Below are 18,516 nucleotides of genomic sequence, written 5' to 3'. Positions count from 1 at the left end.
TGAAAATAAATATAAAGTAATTATGAACATTTAATAATATTCTGAAAATTATTATTATTATTTTTAAAGAAACATAAAATAATAATGAGTATTATTAAATATAATGAGTATTCTGAAAACCATTATTAATAGATTATTATTATTATTTTAAATAAATATAAGATAGTTATGAACATTTAATATTCCGAAAAATTATTATTATTAAATTATTATTTTTAAATAAACATAAAATAATCATGAATATTTAAAAAATATTCTGAAAATTACTTTATTTAACTCTTGTTATTTATTTATTTTCGTTTTAAAACTGAAACATGTAATGTCTACCATATTTTGACAAATGCTTCGGGAAAAAAAAGGATTATTAATTTTCTAAGAAGACGCCACGTGTTTAAAAAAGGGATGACTGCTAAATATGCTGCAACTGGCCACTAGTCTAGTCAGTAGCAAAACCCCGAATTTTGCCCAGTACCATTTAATATGTTTACAAACATCATTCTCATGATGCCATTCCAATGAACATTAATCTTCTGGCAATATTTAAATATATTTACAAAATAATAATAATAATAATAATATACAAAATTATTTAAATATATATACAAAAATATTTTGGTAGCAAACAATCTGTAAGTAATTAGTCCGAAAAGTTGGTGACAGATTCCTCTCCACAGCCTCCGAAAATCAAGAAATTGTTAAAGGAACAATATTGATGAATATCGAGGTCATTGAGAACCACTAACATCAGAATTAAGGAGCATTCCGAACGAAGATTTTAAAAGTTGCTTAAGAAGATCGAAGCAAAATTTAGTATTTTTAAAAACCAAAAGTATAATCATATTCATAAAGCAGTAGCAATGTTTTTTTTTTGTCATGTTTTTCAACAGCTTGAATTTATCTCGTAAATTCGGCCTCTTACATGAACACTTCATGTACAAAATAATAAAAATACGTTCTCCGAATTTTTATTAATACTGAGTTCACTTAATAAATTAATTACTTTCAATTCTGTGAAAGAACCTTTTCATAGCAATGTATAATTTTCTCCCTCATTAACTTGACTCTTAAATATCATTAATTCTAAACGATGCGAATTGAAAACTCAGCTTGTTGCCTCGTGCCTTAAATTAAGGACTTACACAAGAGACCAAGACGATGCAATGCTGTATCTTCAGTATTTAAGATGTAATTTGAGTAAATTCACGCTGATACGGCTGACGTGGTGCACTTTATCTGCACTTTTCCCTACTTGCTGACAAAGATAAGAACTCTTGAATCAACAGCAACTGGCGCACACACACATAGACCATCGTCTCCAATTTCTCTTTTCTTTTTGCCAAACTCAATTAACGATAGATCAAGAGTGTTCTTGCTACTGCTTTATCGCTCCTTCTACCAACCCTAATTGGGAAATAAATTATTAGTATGCGGGTCGCGCAAGTTGTTCTGTTGCAAGTTGAAGATCGAACGCGATACTACCAACGCCAACTTGGCGGAAACCAGGTCCATGCATCTCCAGAAAAGATAATGACAGTTTTTCCAGAAATTTGAGTTCAAAATGGCTAAAGATCTGAAGCATAAAGAGCCACGGCTTGTTCTTACAGTTTAATTGATTGGCTCTTCTTTTTTCGGCTAATAGCTCCAAAGAAAGACACGGTCAAGTAAATATGTTAAAGACCGGATCAATTATGATTTGGCGTTTGGCTCCATGGTTGGCTATTTGGGAGAATAAATCTATCATCAAACAGAAAGAGAAGCCAATTTTCCATTCAATTAGAGGAAAGAAACAAAGACTTTCTTTATGCCTCTCTTGGAGAAGTCATTTTCTGAATTATTTTTCGATCGAATGGGAAAGTAGGCTCTTATGGAGAGAAAATAGTTTGCTTTTTTTCTTTTCTTTTGATATGGATTTATCAACAAACGTTTCTTACAGTCGAATTTAATTGATTTTTCGAAATCGGTCGATAGGAAGCGTTTAGATAATTCCTTTTTGTGTCCTAATTTTTAATAACTGAATTCCCTAATGATATTAATTTAAAAGATAGGTAAAATTTTAAAGTATCGATGACAAAAATTTATGTATAGAATTCCGCAAATATAAGAATACGCTTCTACAAAAAATATATGATTAAAATTGTTCTTACGATCGAATATTAATTGATTTTTCAAAATTGGTCGATATCAATTGTATGGATCAATTCATTTTTGCGACCTAATTTTTAATAACTAAATTCTTTAATGATATTCATTTAAAAGATAGGTAATATTTTAAAGTATTGATGACAAAAATTTATGTATAGAATTCCGCAAATATAAGAATACGCTTCTACCAAAATATATGTATAAAATTGCTCTTACGGTCGAATATTAATTGATTTTTCAAAATTGGTCGATATCAATTGTATGGATCAATTCATTTCTGTGACCTAATTTTTAATAACTGAATTCCTTAATGATATTAATTTAAAAGATAGGTAAAATTTTAAAGTATTGATGACAAAAATTTATGTATAGAATTCCATAAATATAAGAATACACATCTACAAAAATATATGTATAAAATTGTTCTTACGGTCGAATATTAATTGATTTTTCAAAATTGGTCGTTATCAATTGGATTAATTCATTTTTGTGACCTAATTTTTAATAACTAAATTCTTTAATGATATTCATTTGAAAGATAGGCAAGATTTTAAAGTATCGATGACAGATATTTATGTATAGAATTCCAAAAATGTAAGAATATACTTCTACGAAAGTCTATGTATGATATATGTTCTTACGGTGGAATATTTATTGAGTTTTCAAAATTGGTCGATATCAATTGAATGGATCAATTAATTTTTGTGACCTAATTTTTAAAAACTAAATTCTTTTATGATATTCATTTAAAAGATAGGTAAGATTTTAAAGTATCGATGACAGATATTTATGTATAGAATTCCAAAAATGTAAGAATATACTTCTACAAAAGTATATGTATGATATATGTTCTTACGGTGGAATATTAATTGATTTTTCAAAATTGGTCGATATCAATTGGATCAATTCATTTTTGTGATCTAATTTTTAATAGCTAAATTGCTTAATGATTTTCATTTAAAAGATAGGTAAGATTTTAAAGTATCGATGACAGATATTTATGTATAGAATTCCAAAAATGTAAGAATATACTTCTACAAAAATATATGTATGATATATGTTCTTACGGTGGAATATTAACTGATTTTTCAAAATTGGTCGATATCAATTGGATTAATTCATTTTTGTGACCTAATTTTTAATAATTAAATTCTTTAATGATATTCATTTAAAAGATAGGTAAGATATTAAAGTATTGATGACAAAAGTTATGTATAGAATTCCAAAAACATACGAATTCACTTCTACAAAAATATATGTATGATACATGTTCTTACGGTCGAATATTAATTGGTTTTTTAAAATTGGTCGATATCAATTACATGCATGATTTATTTTTATAATCTAATTTTTAATAACTAAATTCTTTAATGATATTCATTTAATGGATAGGTAATATTTTAAAGTATTCATGACAAAAATTTATATACAGAATTTGGTTACGTAACACACTTTACTAATTCTACATAACCATATAGCTGTAATTGCTATAGTTTTAAGAAATTCTCTTTAGGGGTTCATAGATTTGGGTTAGAAATCTCATACTAAACAATGAAATATTTTCTTTTCATACTAAACAATGAAATATTTTCGTTATTTTCTTCCTGTGTAACAGTAATGCATCTTTAGTCCAAATTCCCTTACAATCACAAGTAAAATAACATATTTATCAAATTATAATAAATTGTACTAAAACAACTCAATAAAATATAACCAGATATTCATTTTCCTAATTTACAAAAATATTTTATAATTTTCATCAACATGTTGTAAATTTCTTAAGATTTTTTTTAAACGTTTAAGATATATTTCACTATGTGAGCCTTTTAATAATTTTTCCTTTCCTTTTTTTAATTGTTTTTATAAATCCCATTTTTAATCAAAGTTTGCTTATACTTCAAATGAAATAAATAAAACAGTTAAAGGTTTACTAAAAAGAAATATTCAGATTTCAGAAAGGCCTCCTATATTTCAATATGATATATTTCATAAATTTCAGGATACGAAACAATTACAAAACAAGTAGGGTAACAAACAATTACAAAACAAATAGGGTAACAAATAATTATAAACAGGGTAACCAAACAATTGGTTACGTTGAAACATTAAAATTTTAAATTTATCAAAATTTCAAATAATGAATATTTTAAATTTTTTTAAAAATTCTTCCTAGAAACCTTTCTATTAGCCCTTTTCGTATAATTTTCGCTGAGTACAACGGAATAAAAAAAATCAAAACAATAAATGCAATTTTAAATAATTTTTTTAAAAAATACGTTCCCGTTTTCGAATCATTTCTCACGACCTAAATTGTTTTTACTACGAAACCGCTGCTTAAATAATCCTTAACCTTCTCCTTTTATCCCTACTCTATCCAAAAACATTTAAAAATGTCAGAATTAAAAAAAGATTTTTTTTTTTTTTTTTTTTTTTTTTTGGTCTCTAATGCAAAATTACTGAAAATATACAAAATCAATTTTCGAAAGGTTTCGAACTGGCGACCGAATGAGAATCGTCTGCCCTTTTTATTCTCAGCCTATACAGTGCAGTGGCATACTTGTGTTTATCTGTTTTAATTATACTTTTCCATCAACAACACCTCGTAGCACGAAAACCCCCACGACACTATCAAAGGTAAATGTTTTACACAACAGGAAACATTTGCAAAGACGATTTCAGCACATTCCATTCCCATAACCCTATTCTTGTACCTGAGTAGCTTCTTCAGCGTATTAATTGCAGCACTCAGCACGCTATCCAAAAATAAACGCACGCGGTGCTACTTTTTCTCTAGCGAATTCACCAGTTGATGATGATTGATGGCGTTTCATCGCTATAATGACGTTGGCTACCGAATTGGCCCGGAAAAAAAAAACTCTTTCTCTAACGGTGGCGAATTTGTCTAATTTTTTTCGCCTTTAACCCTTTATGGTTTCTTTTTTTCTCCCTTTTTTCTAATTTATTTCTTAGATTTGAATAAGTCCTTTAATATTAAAGAAAAGAGAACAGAGTATGCGTTGTTTTAAAACATTTATTCTATCAATATATACACAGCATTTATTTTTAACCCTTTGGCACCGATGGGAATCCGGTGTTCTTTTAAATACATATTTTTTTTTTCTGATTCTCTAGTTACAAGTAAAAATGTATATTTTGGTATTTTTATTTATAAAAAACAGTCTTATAGTTATTAAGAAAAAATCTGTTAGATTATCGGATTTATATTTGTTTTAATATATAAAACCCCAAAAAGATAGTTTGAATTTTTTTATTTTTTATTCTTGTTCAAACATTTATCAATAATTGGTTTTGCTAATTAACGAATTTCAATGATGAATTATTGTTTCTCTTAGATCTAAATATCTGCAAATAAGTATAAAGTAAAAAAATTATTGTTAAAGGTATCCGACTAGTTTCAAAATTTTTTTTTAAATATTTTCATAAAATTTTTAAAAACTACTCTATTTGTTTTGCAATATGCAAAAACTTATAAAACTAGCGAAAAAATTATTATTATTATTATTTTTCTTTACATGGTCCTTTTTAGGTGAAAATAGGTCAATTTTTTGCACATGCGCTAAGCGCAGTAAAAGAGTTTCTATAGCCCGAAACAAAAAATCCTTTGAGAATTTTATCTAGAAGGCTATCAAAAATGTTGTGAACTATATCTAAAAAGCAACTGCATATACTACTGAGTTAGGAATCGATGTATTTAAAAAAAAGCAAATTTTTAAGAATTTCCGCTCTTGTCTTAGCGAAGAAGCATGCCTGAAAAATGAAGTGTTAATTTTTTCTTCTAGTCTGTAATTCAAAACATGTCTGCTATTATCATAAACACACATGAAAAATTTTAGATAATTATTCTAAAATCAATATGAGATATAGTGCTTAAGGTGGTGCGAAATCTGAAAACATCTGACTTTGAGATAAACGCATTCAAAGTCTATTCAAAGTAATCCTTAGTCTATTCACTGTTATCACCCTGCACAGAAACTGCTATAACTTTGTAAATAATTGGAGTACAGGCAAAAGTAAAGTATTTTTAGAAAGCTAAAATTACAGGGATTATAAATTCAAAATTAATAAACTCCATTTCTGAAATTTTGTCCAAAATCATGCTTTTGCATCCAGTTCAGATACCTTAAAAATGGGCCATTTTTGGAAAATTTTAACTTAAATGCAAAGAGCTGTGTCCGATGCTGTATTTTGTAACGAACAACTATCAAAATGCCAATTGTAATATTTCATTTATTTTGACATAAATTAAGACAAAATAATGAAAAAAGTATGAAAAATATGTTTAATGAAAATCCTGTGTCAAAAGGTTAAACAAAAACGAAAATTCCTCGTTTAATATAACTTTTGTATAAAAAGCAAGGATGCTTAATTTTATCTAATAAAAATTATACATTTTAAGCACAAATACATTCGATTTCTTTCCTTCTACCCTTAGCTTTACCTGTGGTTTATATATATATATATATATATATATATATATATATATATATATATATATATATATATATATATATATATATATATATATATATATATATATATATATATATATATATATATATATATATATATATATATATATAGTTTGTTTTCTTTGCACAAGCAATACAATTATACAAATGCATTACAGCTTAATTTTGAACATAAAGGAACAATTTAGTCCCTTGAAATAGTGGAAATCAAAGCCAAGATCTGCCACGACAAGGAAATTCAAATCTTTTCAAAACCGATGCCAGAAGTCCAGATGGTAGCTCGCGTGAGTCTTTACACTAGGAAATAGGAGGCAAAGGAATTATAATCCTGCCACTTTTTTCATCGCTCCCTTGCTTCAATTGCACGCAGGGGTAGACTTGTCATTATGAACCATGCCGCTGACAGAACAGAGGCGGGAAGAAAAATAAAGAAAGAAAGAAAAAAGGAAACGAAATGAGAATCTTTTCCATTTACTGTTTCTTCTTCATCTTCTTTTGTTTTCTCTTCCTCAAGTTGAGCTGTCGCAAAAAGGGAAGAAAACAGTCGGCTGTCTCTTCTATCAAGACTTGGAGATATCTTCTCTCCGGACTGCATTTGTGGAAGAGAAAGTCTTTGTCTTTTTTTCTAGGAGAGGAATTCACGGTTTGGGATTACTGTAGAGGGAGAGTTGTACTAAGGAAATGATCCTCTTCTTCTGATGGGTACAGTATATCGAAATTAAATAAATTCCAACCTCCAGGACATCTGTCCGACTAAGCTTAAGTCAGAAGAAGAAGTCCCTCCGTATGAAAGAAAGAATCAGATTTAAATTTTAAATGTAACTTTTAGACTTTTTTTTAAATTTTTGTATTGTTTTCCTTAGAAACTTTTCAATTGAATTTAATTTGAGTATGATTGACCAAAAACAAACTGTGGATTCAGTTAAGAAAACTACTACCGATAACATTTTAAAATTTTTATTCATTGATGACACAGAGTTTCGTTCTACTGGTTTTAAAGTAATACTGTTATCAACGAATTTTGTTTTATTTTTAAATTTCAAAGAACAAATTAAGAATTAAAATTTGAAGAACAAATCAAGTTTTAAATTTTAAAGTACAAGCTGATATCTTTTCTGAAGACTACACCATGTCTTGCGTCTTGAGCCTTAGAGAGGATTTCAGCGTTCCGGATTACTTTTAAAAGGAATTATATCTTTCATACTAAAGAAATGATAATCTTCATTTTATTAGCTAGCGTTTATCGAAAATAAATAAACTCCAGCCTCTGGGATATTTGTCCGATTTAGTTCACTGCAAATAAGATATATCTTCGTATGAAAAAAAGGTTTATTTTTAAAAGTTAGGTTTAAGTTTTGAATATAATTATTAGTGTGTTTTATTTTCGTTTTGTTCACCGGATCAATTATAATTGGATTTAATTCAAGAATGATTAACTGAAGACAAACTGCACATTTTGTAGTTCAGTAGGGAAAAAATATGCTGATGAATAATATTTTAAAATTTTATTCGCTGATACCACAGAATTTTATTTCATTTCTATAAGTTTTAAGATTATTATCATGGAATAAAATTTTATTTCTAAATTTTAAAATATAAATAATATTAAAGGTTTTTTTAATTTTTAAGGAAACGAAACTAAATCATTTCGTTTCTTTTTAATGATCATCACATTTTTAAAACACTGATGGAGCTTCAAATTTCGTATGAAATTATTTTCAAATTATGAAAGACAAGTCGCAGTTTTTATATGGTAAAAAATAAAATTTCTTTTTCTTTCAAAGTATTTTTGTCCATTACTCTCTATAAAGTTGAGAAGTTGCTGAAAAATTTTAAAAAAGATGGATCATCCTTTTTTAAGTACAAGATGAAAACTCGTGATTTGTCTATTTTTTACACAAATAAAATGCATTAAACTCTAATTTAACTGTGGAGTAATTTTTTGTAAGAAATATTTCGGTTATAATTTTTATTTTGTATCCTTGTATCTTTATGTCAAATTTTGAAATTCTAGATCTTATCTTTTATTTTAATATTGAAAAATTTTATCAATCGAAATTATATTCAGTAGTTTTATCTTTATTTTATTACAGGTAAATTTATTGCAAACTATTTAAACAACTATTATTATTTCACTCTTTGGTTTAGAATTTCAGTTGTTTCAGAACTATAGCAGAACCGTTCAGAACATTCAGTTTTTTAAAACAATAAATTGGTTATATAGCCCAATTAAATATGAAAATGTTACTCTAGTATATCTTTTAGATAAAAAATTTCATAACTATTTAAAAAATTATTTCATTCGAATTAAATGTAACTTTTTTTTCTCATCTTAGGGTTTTCGAATATTTTCCTCAGGTCTCTAAACACTGAATAATAGAAAATTTTAAGAAATATACACAAACAAATAATCCAAAGGAAATCAAAATTCGAAAACATGCCGTTCTTTCCCTGAGGAGAAATACCACTCCTCCGAGTATGGCGTAGAATCCTCATTTTCCCACTACTGACATAAAAATGTACAAATTTTCATGGTGATGTTCTTCTTCGAGAACTTCTTCAAATAAATAGATTTTTACAAAACACTTCCACCTAGAAGAAATTTCAATTTCTAAATTGCGCATCCATCATTCCAAGAAACGAAAAAGAAAAGAAGGGGGGAGGGGGAAATAGAACAAGCGTGTGTGGAAGAGAGACGAAAGAAAGAAAAAAGAATTTCTAACGGATAGACAAAATATAAAAAAAAAAAGTTTTACCTACGGGGACTTGCGCTTCTTTCTTTCCTGATGTATTAAAAGTAATCTTTTGTTTCATACCTTGGTTTTTTACCAGCAACGTATAGTGCTCGTTCTTTATTTATTAAAGAGAATATCTCTCGGCCGTTGTGAGACATTTTTATTTCCTGAAAACTCGTTCTTTCGCGCGCTTTTGTTTCATTACTTAGTCACGATTGGTCGATCCCTTTGCTCTGAAAATCTATTCAAATATGTATCATTCCGCTGCCAAGAGACATGTGGAGTTGAGAGATTCTCTTCATCTTTTTCCGCCTTTTGTTTTTCTACCATTTCACCTTTATTCGAACTTTTCTTTTATTTATAAAGTCTATACCAGAATTTTTTTTTTTTTTGTTCTTTTGCTTTTATTATAATTTTAAGAAAGGTCACGTGAAATCAAATCACGCTCATTTTTCATACATTTTGGCACATTTGAGGGTTGGTCTTTTTATTTATTTCGAACTTTCCAGTAAAAATGTCCTCGAATTTCGAATTTTTAAATTTTCAATATTGCTTTAATTTAATCGATGTTTAGTTAAGACATATGTTATTCCATCTTTACTGTCGTTATTTTATATATTTTATAGTGTTGTTGTAGATGAACCTAATCGATTTACCATTGAGTTGGAATAAATCTACAAGATCTGGTTTATGGAAAAAAGAAAGTGGTGCATTTTCTATTCATGAGTTTGTGGTCTTGTAGTTTGGAGTACTCCAAGATAGGCTGACTCTGTTCAGACTTCGCCTACTAGTTTTAAGTGGGCTTTGTGGCATGGTTCTCATGTTTGGAGTGATTGCACGAGAAGAAAAACTCCCGACGTACTTCCTACATTTCACCCAAAGTTACACGTCATTTCGATGAAATAAGTTAGACTTAAGGCCATATTTCATAGAGAATGTTGTTTATCATCCTTCCAATATGTATTGGAGTTATACTGGAAGAAATAAACTTCCAACTTCAGAAAAAAAATTTACATATGAAACCAAACAACCTGCAATTGTTAATGGGTTTTGTTAAAAGAAACAAATTAATTACGTTAGAGTTCAGGCAAAGAGTAAAATTCTAGATTAAAATTCTATATAACCTGCCGAGACTGATTTTATTAATGGAGGGAAAATGTCTGCCGCACTAATGAATTCTAGTATAACCACGAAAATATTTTGCAATTGTGTTTGTTTTGAAACCAAATTTAAGAAAGCTATTTTCTTAAGAAAAATAATACTTCACGTCATTTTCTTTGACTGCCTTTCTGTGCTTTATAAGTTTTTAAACTCTTCTCCGGTAGAAACTGGAGGATTCTCATCAAGCATTTCATAAAAAATAAAATTTAATTCTAGAAAATAATTTATTTTCCATTCCAATTATTTTATGAAAAACGGAATAGAGGAAATCTAAAGTGGCAGAAAAATATTGCAACCATTAGGAGGTTTCCCATTTTGCCTCAATGCGTTTTTGCTCTGTCAGTTGCATAATATGTGGTATAGCATCATCAAGGAGAAAGAGTACGCCTTTTAGACTGACTACGTTTTTATGCTTTGAATGAGTTTTTGATTGATACATTTGTACATTATAAGCAAGCTACATTACTTTACATCAGTTTTTCTTATTTTGTATGAAAAGTATTACTTTTAAATATTCCTTGTCAAAGATAACGAATTCTTCATTGGACACAATTCATGCAGTCAATTTTGCAATTGTTTCTTGGAATAATGAATACGGAATTTTAAAACTTAAATAATTTTTTGTAAGTATTTTTAAAAATCTATTAATTTGAAGAAGTTCTTATAGAAAAACCTCAAAACTAAAACTTGCAAATTTTTTAGTCAGTGGTAGTAGAAAAATCAGGATTCACCGTTTCATTCAGAGAAGTAGTATTTATTTATTATTTATTTTTTTGGAGGCTCCGGTCTTTTTATGGACTTTTTAGACGATTCCGAGATTAGCAACAACAATATTTTTTTATGGACCTAAGTTTTTCTTTCAATGCCACACAATTTTTTCATATTACATAATCCTTTTCTGGATCGGAGAACGAAACGTCTACATATTTTTATGTCATTAGCGGAAAAATGAAGTTATTATATACGCCATAAATATATTATATAGTATAGAGTAGTATTTTGTTTTTAAATGACCAAAGTTCTTCACTCCCAACCCAACTTTTTCATATTAAATATTCCTCTTCCGAATTGGAGCGTAGGACATCTAGACTATTTTTTTAAACCATCTAATATTAATTTTTACTTAAAATCGCTTAAATGTTTCAAGCAATGGACATAAATAAAGTAAAATATTTTTTGACGTAATTTCATCCAGTAATTTCTTAGAGTATCAAGTTACTAAACATGATTTAGAATTTATGTATCGGGCGGAAAAAGATTTGCAAGATCATATTCCATTGAGGTTAATACAGGCTATATTTTAAGAAAAAATGAATAAATGGCATTAATTTGAATAGCAACAGCCGATTTCTGCTATATTAATTAAAAACTTTATTTAGAGCCAAGAAGCTTGCATCTCTATGCAGTTTTGTGTTCAAAATGAATAACTTAAATTGCTGGATTTAACAACTAATATTTCGCTGAAGCATCTTCCTGAAACAGACATTTATTCTATAATTCTTCATATTTTTTGTTACAATATGAAATTTACTTTATTATTTGCTTTTATCTTGATTATATAATAAATTCTGAATCTTCACCAATTGAATAATTTAACGTTTATTACTGAAATAATATTTTAAATAAAATAAACTCCCTGATAACTCATAATTATAAATTATATTATAAATTACATTAATTATAAATTATATTGAACTTATAATTATAAATTATATTGAATTTATAACTATTAATTATATCGTTTATATTTGTAATCAAAACTAGCAAATTAAGATTTTTTTGTGGTCCTTATTTGCTTTTTTTTGGTCTTTATTTCTATAATAATTTCGAGATATTCATAAGGAATAATTTTTACCCCCCCCCCCAGTATAATATTTTAAATAAAATTAAATTCATGGTATTTAGTGATTTATAATAAATAAGCACTTTCAGTTAAATACAATAATAATTAATTTCAACTTCACGTTTTACCTAAAATCAATATTATTATTCAAAGTTTGCGCATCGGGTTCTTTCTTTTTCATATTATTTATCTCATCTTATTTCTATAATAAGCTCCAAATATTCATCATGAATAATTTCAGCTGTAGCGGCGAACTTAATATACAAACTCTGAAAACCCATATTAATTCGTAAGACCTAGCGATAATAAATAAGCAGTTACAGTTAAATATAATAATAACAATTATTTAAACTTTTTTTTATGCCGAAAACCATTGCTATATACCTAAAATCAATGTTATTACTCAAAGTTTGAGCATTGGGTTCTTTCTTTTTGTCATTATTTGTCTCATCTTATTTCTACAATAAGTTCCAAATATTCAACAGGAGTAATCTCAGCTCTAGAGGTGAACTTAATATACAATCCCTGAAAACTCATATTAATTAATAAGATTTAGCGACAATAAATAAACAGTTACAGTTAAATATAATAATAACAATTATTTAAACTTTCTTTTATGCCGAAAACCATTGCTATATACCTAAAATCAGTGTTATTATTCAAAGTTTCAGCATTGGGTTCTTTCTTTTTGTCATTATTTGTCTCATCTTATTTCTATAATAAGTTCCAAATATTCAACAGGAGTAATTTCAGCTCTAGAGGTGAACTTAATATACAAACCCTGAAAACTCATATTAATTAATAATATTTAGCGACAATAAATAAACAGTTACAGTTAAATATAATAATAATAACAATTATTTAAACTTTCTTTTATGCCGAAAACCATTTCTATCATTGCTATATACCTAAAATCAGTGTTATTATTCAAAGTTTCAGCATTGGGTTCTTTCTTTTTGTCATTATTTGTCTCATCTTATTTCTATAATAAGTTCCAAATATTCAACAGGAGTAATTTCAGCTCTAGAGGTGAACTTAATATACAATCCCTGAAAACTCATATTAATTAATAAGATTTAGCGACAATAAATAAACAGTTACAGTTAAATATAATAATAACAATTATTTAAACTTTCTTTTATGCCGAAAACCATTGCTATCATTGCTATATACCTAAAATCAGTGTTATTATTCAAAGTTTCAACATTGGGTTCTTTCTTTTTGTCATTATTTGTCTCATCTTATTTCTATAATAAGTTCCAAATATTCAACAGGAGTAATTTCAGCTCTAGAGGTGAACTTAATATACAAACTCTGAAAACCCATATAAATTAATAAGACTTTGCGACAATAAATGAACAGTTACAGTGAAATATAATAATAACAATAACTTAGATTTTTTTGTATGCCGAAAACCATTGCTATACACCTAAAATCAATGTTATTATTCAAATTTTGAACATTGGATTCTTTCTTTTTGTCATTATTTGTCTCATCTTACTTCTATAATAAGTTCCAAATATTCATCATGAATAATTTCAAAGCTAGCGAACGAACTTTGGAAACCCATATAAATTCATTAGACTTAGCGACAATAAATAAGCAGTTACAGTTAAATATAATAATAACAATTATTTAAACTTTTTTTATGCCGAAAACCATTGCTATCATTGCTATATACCTTAAATCAATGTTATTATTCAAAGTATGAAGATTGGGTTCTTTCTTTTTGTCATTATTTGTCTCATCTTATTTCTATAATAAGTTCCAAATATTCAACAGGAGTAATTTCAGCTCTAGAGGTGAACTTAATACACAAACTCTGAAAACCCATATCAACCAATAAGACTTAGCGACACGCCACCATTACAAAGGAAGCCAGCTCCAGATTCCTCATTCTAATCTCTCTTGCTGCATGCCATTAGGACGTCTCCAAACATTTCCTATCTCGCTCCTTGAATCTGAAACTTAATAAGAATTATGGATGAAAAGACATAGGCTATATCCTGGTTCAGAATTCAGCATTTCAGTTATAGGATATATCCCCCAAGTTTTGAAAGAAAACAACTTTACATAGAAACATCTTCATTTCATTTCATTCGTAAAATAGAACGAAAAGCAATTCTTCTGCGAGTTTTGACTGTCCAATTATCTTGTTCTGAAGTCAAAGGTGTCATTTCCAGTGATTCGGATTTAGCTGCTTTTACCAATGAATTTAATATTTATGCTAAGGGCTCGTCGACAAATTGAAAATTTAATTTTTAATTTCATTATTGGAAAAGCGATGAGGGGATTGGAAATGATGTTTAATCATTGGAATTGAGAATTTTATAATTGATTTTTGTTTTTAATTAAGTACCCGAGAGAAATTGAGTAAGTTAAATAGATTCGTTCATTGAAATGGAACGTCTTAGCAACTTTTATGTAATTTCATTTGTTAAGCCTTCATCCCAGAATTTTTAATAAACATGTTTTTCACACTTTTTTACTTCATGTTAAGATAAAATTATCCTCGCTTTTAAGGAAAAGGTTGTATTGAGTGAGAAATTTTTGCTCTTGCCTTTGAATTTTTAATGAACACATTTTTCATACTCTTTTCCTAATTTTGTATTAAAATAAGTGAAAAATACTATATTTGGCTTTTTTAATAGTTTATGGTTATGAAATACAGCATAAAACTCCGGTGTCTAATTCTGCTTTAAAAAGCAAACACTTACAAACAAGGCTGACTGCCAAGCAATAATTTTTCAAATTTGCACTTATTTGCAGTTTTTTAGATCGAAGAGCAACACGTATTTATCATTGAAATACTTTTAATTTACATTCATGTGAAATTAATTTAAATGAGAAAAAAAATTCTTTTGGATTTTAATATAAATATAATTCCGATAATCTAGCTGAATTTTTTCGTAACTATTAGACTGTTTTTTATAATTATAAAAATACAATATATTATTTTTGCTTGTAATTAGAGCGTAAGAAAAAAATATAAAAAAAGGACACTGGTACCTAATCTGCTAAAAAAAAATATATATATAAAGTAAAATAACAGTAGAGTACAAATAACGTAATTTACAGTTCCACGACAAAAAATGAAGAAAAATAATATTAATACAGAATCAGCCAGCTTACAAGAAGTGGTAAGTTAACAATTTAACTAACTTGGAGAAATTGTTCAATGAGATACTTAGGAGAAAAACGACCAAAATACAATTATTTCTCAAAGATGGATTATGGATGTTTCACTGAAAGAAAACAATAACAAGATTCTAAACTGAAGTGGAATCCGGAAAACTTCCGGTTTTTCCCTTCCATTTTGAGTCGATGTGAGAACATGCTTGATATTCTAGGAGGGTTTTATTATTGCAATCGTATTTAGGTTTATACGCAATTTTGCCATTCACAAATTTTTTCTGTATTAAGTGAGCAATAAATCAATTTAAGAAAATAAATATTATGATACGAAAAAAGCATAATGGTTGCCCTGGTTTGAGTGACATCAGTTTTTTATATTTTCAGCTAATGTTCAATTATCATATTGTAAATAGTACAAATACAATAACAATATGGGATGGCGAGTCTTATAAAGTTGGGCGTAAATATGAATCAGAAGTCTTATTATGAATTCGAACACACTAGCGCCATCGGTACTTGGCCTTATACTGTTTACCAACTCAAATAGTATTTTTGTCTCTATGTTGTCTAGACTTATTTTTAACTTTCATTTTGAATGATAATGACTCGTTGGAAGCCGTGGTGGCTCAGGGGGCAGAGCCCTCACCTCCCAATGAGGTGATCCGAGTTTGAATCCCACCGATGGCAGGTCAACATAAATTCAGTACCCGGCCCATACCGACCACAGTGCTGACGTAAAATATCCATCCTCAGTGGTAGGCGGATCATAAGTTAGAGTCCAATTGCCGTCAGGCTAACTGTTGAAGGTTTCTGCGGTTTTCCTTCCCATATAACGCAAATAAGGGTTAGTTCAAAAAGTCCTACAGGAAGGCAAATTTCATATATATATATATATATATATATATATATATATATATATATATATATATATATATATATATATATATATATTGAGTGCTTCTCACAGTATTATATTGATATAGTTTGCTTTGGCTACATTGATATAATATTAGAAAGCACTCCTTTTTTCACTCGTTTTTTTATTATTTTTGTTTTTATCTTTATTATTATTTTATTTTTCCCCCTTTTTCACTGTTATGTAATTTTTTCCATGTTTTCTCTACATTTTGAACTTATTTACATGTATATATATATATATATATATATATATATATATATATATATATATATATATATATATATATATATATATATATATATATATATATATATATATATATATATATAATGTTAAAACAATTATATATTAAATATAATCCATAAATAGAGCATTTATCTAACTCGCAAACGTTTAAAAACCTTTCCCACAAGAAAGTAATAATATTGATCTAATTATCTCAAAAAATGTGATGATGTGGCTTTAGTAGCTTGGGAAATTGATCAGTCCCACGCTACTGAGACCTATTAACATTTAAATATAATGTCCAGAAATATATAAAAACCCTCTTTCCAAGGTCAAATGTGCTATTCTCTACCTATCCACCAGCATGTAAGGTTGTCATTCTGGGGCTCTGGCCCTTACTTTAATAAAATTATATTATGATTCCTGCATTTTCCTGTATCTTTTTCAAGAAGCACCGGCCACACTACTAACTTACAATGTTAAGGCTTTCAAAGCGTAACATATATATATATATATATATATATATATATATATATATATATATATATATATATATATATATATATATATAACCATCTCTAATAGGATGGGGTATTTCGTTATGTTGTTTAGACTTATTTTTAACATTTGTGTTGAATATTAATAATTCATTAGGTGATTGATGCCTCCATATTTATTTTTTTAAGTCCAGGTTTGTTTCTAATTTCGAATAGCAGTTCAAAAATTTTTAATTTATTTTAAAAAATAAGAATCATAAAAACTTTTACAACAAGAAGACTTTGAAGCAAAAGTGAATTCCAGCTAGAGCCATTTTCTTTCTAGTTTCAGATTTTAAGTACTTTTTAATTATGGTTTGGGGTATGTATTCAACTGTCTATTCTGTATATAACTCATATAAAATATTTAAATATTTGTTTGGAATTTTTGACAAAAATAAAATCATGAAAATCTACTCAACCACAAATTAGTATTTAAATAATAAAACTAAAAAAATAAAAAGCACTATTATATTTCCGTGGAATGGAAATTATGATTAAAAAAAAACTTTACATAAATTATCGAATAGGAATAAAAATATTGCAATGAGAAAAATATTTAAATGGAAACCAATGAACTCAAAGCCCAAAAAGAAAAAGGTTAGATGATGTTATGAAAGATAGATACATAATGAAAATTACTAATTAGAAATACAAGACTAAGAAAAGGAATGTTTGGAAAAACATCAGTCAACAAGTCAAGGCTCGTAATGGGCTGTAACTCCATAGAGAAAAAAAGAAGAATGTCTATCGAATAAGATTGAAAACATTTTCTTCCGTAACCACTTTTATTTTCAATATAAGAAAAGCCTATTAATGTTTTTAATGTATTGCTATTGCTGTTAAAATTAAATTTCGACATTTTTGCTTCTGCTGCTATAGTTTAAATTTGAACTATATCTATATATTGAACCATAACATCATGGAAGTTTGAGAAAACCTTATTAAGTGTTAAATTGGATGGTAATTTGGTTAAAATTGCACCATAATATGGTATGATCAAGTTTAAGAAATTCGATGTTATGGTTTTAATTTGGTATCATAAAAGGGTTGTTGAAAATGAGAGCGATATTATGTTTCAAAATACAAAAGTCTCTAACTCTGTACCATAAGCCCTCCAATTGGATAATGTACTTTTTATCAAAATGCAAACTCAACACATCAGCTTTGTAATACAATTTAAAAAATGTATAAACATTTTAGGGTATCAAATCCGAAACTATGCAGTAAAAATGTATTAAGGTAGGCTATATTTACATAAAAAATAAATGTTTAAAATAATATATTGCAAAATGAATCTATACTTTTAGTGAAAATATTTTTGCAACAT

The 18,516-nt window shown here is 27.6% G+C and overlaps 1 long non-coding RNA gene across 3 annotated transcripts in view; it reads left to right on the top strand.

The window, feature by feature from the left end:
- Positions 1-18,516, top strand: part of LOC147815833 (uncharacterized) — a 376,705-nt gene that overhangs the window by 151,023 nt on the left and 207,166 nt on the right. The gene's annotated exons all lie outside the window — the stretch shown is intronic.

This window comes from Parasteatoda tepidariorum, chromosome 2 (assembly GCF_982258835.1).
Source record: "Parasteatoda tepidariorum strain Cologne lab strain chromosome 2, Ptep-v5.0, whole genome shotgun sequence".
Taxonomy (NCBI): Eukaryota; Metazoa; Arthropoda; class Arachnida; order Araneae; family Theridiidae; genus Parasteatoda; species Parasteatoda tepidariorum.
Note: the sequence above shows the minus strand (reverse complement) of the source record. Positions and strands in the feature narration are given on the sequence as shown.